The sequence below is a fragment of the Colobus angolensis genome, unplaced genomic scaffold, assembly GCF_000951035.1.
Source record: "Colobus angolensis palliatus isolate OR3802 unplaced genomic scaffold, Cang.pa_1.0 Scaffold10, whole genome shotgun sequence".
Classification (NCBI taxonomy): Eukaryota; Metazoa; Chordata; class Mammalia; order Primates; family Cercopithecidae; genus Colobus; species Colobus angolensis.
In genome coordinates, this window is record NW_012110919.1 from 6,222,700 (window position 1) to 6,226,244 (window position 3,545).

The 3,545-nt window shown below is 41.7% G+C and overlaps 1 protein-coding gene across 4 annotated transcripts in view; it reads right to left on the reverse strand.

Moving 5' to 3' along the window:
- NR2C1 (nuclear receptor subfamily 2, group C, member 1) overlaps positions 1–3,545 on the reverse strand; it is a 53,884-nt gene that overhangs the window by 49,864 nt on the left and 475 nt on the right. The window lies entirely within an intron of this gene.

A 3,545-nucleotide genomic window follows, 5' to 3' on the forward strand; every position in this document is an offset into this window, starting at 1 on the left:
ACTGGAGTGCAGTGGTGCAATCTAGGCTCACTGCAACCTCTGCCTCCCAGGTTCAAGCAATTCTCCTGCCTCAGCCTCCCGAGTAACTGGGATTATAGGCATGCATTACCATGCCCAGCTACTTTTTGTATTTTTTGTAGAGAAAGGGTTTCACCACGTTGGCCAGGCTGGTCTCAAACTCTTGACCTCAAGTGATCCACCCACCTCAGTCTCCCGAAGTGTTGGGATTACAGGTATGAGGCACCGTACCCAGCCAACACACACATTCTTGATATACTGTTAGTAAAAGGTTAGATGTTTTAACCTTCCTAGAAAAGTCATTTGCCAATGTATACCAAGAACCTTAAAAATGTTCATATTCACTGGCTCAAAAATTTATTCAATTTTCTTCCATTCAACAAATACTTGTTGAATGCTTACTATGGGCCAGGCATTCACATAACGACTTACAGAACTAAATCACATCTTTATTCTTCAACTTCAGACCATCAGTGCTGCTTTAATGGCAAAGGAACAAAGTTTTAATCCCTTCCCTTGGTATTCATTCAATATTTATTATGCTTTCACAAGGTGTCTGGCACTGTGAACACAAGGGAGAGTTCTTTTATAATCCGACTTCCCCCATTCTCATTTCCTGTCACTCCCAAGAGGGGGCCTCTTCAGGTCAAACTATCATGTGCTTTATTCCCCAACATATTCCTACTTTCTCCCTCATTTAAATCCCACCTGACCTTTAAGATTTAGTTCAAGCCAGGGCTCATGCCTGTAATTCCAGCACTTTAGGAGGCCAAGGCACGTGGATCACCTGAGGTCAAGAGTTCAAGACCAGCCTGGCCAACATGGTGAAACCCCATTCTATACGAAAAATACAAGAATTTAGCTGGGTGTAATGGATGGTGCCTGTGATCCCAGCTACACGGGAGGCTGAGGCAAGAGAATCGCTTGAACCTGGGAGGCGGAGGTTACAGTGAGCCGAGATTGTACCATTGCACTCCAGCTTGGGAAACAAGAGCAAAACTCCATCTGGGGAAAAAAAAAAATTTGGTTCATAGTTTTTCACCCAGTCTTTCCTGAAGGGTCTAGCATTTATTGTGTGGACTAAGATTGTTAACTAGGATTCAGAAATAGATTTCTGTTAACTCCTAATATTGTATGTAAAATTTTATCTAAAGGTACATTTTTCTAGAGACAGTTCATAAAAGACTTTAAGAGGCTGCAGATGGTCTTGTGACTGAAAAAAGGCAACTAATTATATTTATACTATTATTTATTGTATGCTGTTTTGTTTTTATTCCCCAGGAGCAGAGATTATACACTGTGTTGCAGACGCCCCGATGGTAGATATTTTGGGATGTTTGCTCCCTCAAAATCCTTCCTTAGGATGCACTGCCTGTAATTCCAGCTACTCAACAGGCTGAGGCAGGAGGACAGCTTGAGACCAGAGATCAGTCTGGACAACAAAATCGGGCCCTCCACCATTTCTACAAAACAAAACAAAAAACCCTTCCTAGAAGAAACTAACATGCCCCTTGAAAGACTAAGATTAGCAACATTTCATGCGACCCACTTTTTTTCTTTTTTGAGATGGAGTTTCGCTCTTGTTGCCCAGGCTGGAGTGCAATGGCGCGATCTCTGCTCACAGCAACCTCCGCCTCCCGGGTTCAAGCGATTCTCCTGCCTCAGCCTCTAGAGATGATGGGATCACAGGCGTGCGTCACCACGCCCGGCTCATTTTGTATTTTTACTACAAACAGGGTTTCTCCACGTTGGTCAGGCTGGTCTCGGACTCCTGACCTCAGAAGATCCGCCCGCCTCGGCCTCCCAAAGTGCTGGGATTACAGGTGTGAGATACCGCGCGCCCAGCCACGACCTGATAGAAATACACATCGCTTTTTCAGATTTACTAACTGGACTTAAAGCAAAGTTTAAAAACAATCATCGACCGGGAGCGGTGGCTCACGCCTGTAATCCCAGCACTTTGAAAGGCCGAGGCGGGTGGCTCACGAGGTCAGAATATCGAGACCATACTGGCCAACATGGTGAAACCCCATCTCTACCAAAAATACAATAAATTAGCTGGGCATGGTGGCATGTGCCTGTAATTCCAGCTATTCGGGAGGCTGAGGCAGGAGAATCACTTGAACCGGGGAGGGGGAGGTTGCAAGGAGCCGAGAGCGCGCCACTGCACCCCAGCCTGGGTGACAGAGCAAGAGTCTGTCTCAAAAAAAAAAAAAGTTCAGAAGTAAAATTAAGGGAGATCAGAAAGGACACTGTTGCAGATACCATCAATATGTGATTATGATATATGGGCAGAAATACTGGCCAGGAACAGGGTAGTAGCCAAGCTGGGGATGAAAAACAATTAAATTGGGATTTATTTATTTTAAGAAGAGAGAAGTAACAAAATATGCTGATGGACTGAAGTGGAATATGAAGAAAGAAGAGTCAAGGATGATTATAAAATTTTGGCTTGAGCAACTGGGAGGACAGAACTGCCATCTGCCATCTGCGGGGAGGAAAAAGTTCATGAATATACAAAACTATTTCAGCATTGAGAGTTTCTGTTATTCAGCAAATATATTCTAGAGTAAACATCATTAAGCCAATTAAATTCCTTGATTCAATTTTAAAATGGCAAAGTCAGTTTGTTTCTAATTTTCCAAAATTCCAATCCTGTTCCTTCTGTACCAAACTTTTTCTATTTTTATTTTCCTGAAATTATTTCAATATTCTTTTCTATGCAAAATTTAAAACAAAGTTCTGATTCACTAATCAGTTTCTACCTAAAGCAAGTTGTATTGGATAAAAGACTAATAGTTCATACTGATTTCTTAGAGAAGAGCATTTGGCGCATTCATGGTCCAACTGCTCCTGGGTTGAAACATTCTGCTTAAAGGAGTAAAAGGACATTACTGCAGCATAATAATTGTAATAATTGAATATTTAGGCGATCCAAAGAGCCTTCAATAGAGAAGAGTAGTAAATAATGGAAACAGTTCTTAGGTTTCAGGACCCCTTTATAGGCTAAAATATTACTGAGGGTTCCGAAGAGCTTTTTTTTTTGAGACGGAGTTCCACTCTTGTAGCCCAGGCTGGAGTGCAGTGGTGCGATCTCGGCTCGCTGCAACCTGGGTTCAAGTGATTCTCCTGCCTCAGCCTCCCAAGTAGCTGGGACAACAGGCACCGGCCACCCCACCTGGCTAATTTTTTGTATTTTAGTAGGGATGGGGTTTTCTGCATGTGAGTTAGAAATTCAAAGAGAGATTTTAAAAATAGTTGATTCATTTAAAAATTAACAACCCATTAAATGTTAACATAAATTTTTTAAAATTTATTTTTAATTTTCATGGGTACATAGTAGGTATATATAATCTTTGGGGTACATGAGATGTTTTGATACAGGCAGGCAATACGTAAGAATCGCATGGAAAAATAGGGCTTCCATCCCCTCCAGCATTATCCTGTATGTTACAATCAATCAATTATACTCTTTTAGTTATTTTTAAATGTATAATTAAATTATTATTGGCTGGGCGCAGGGGCTC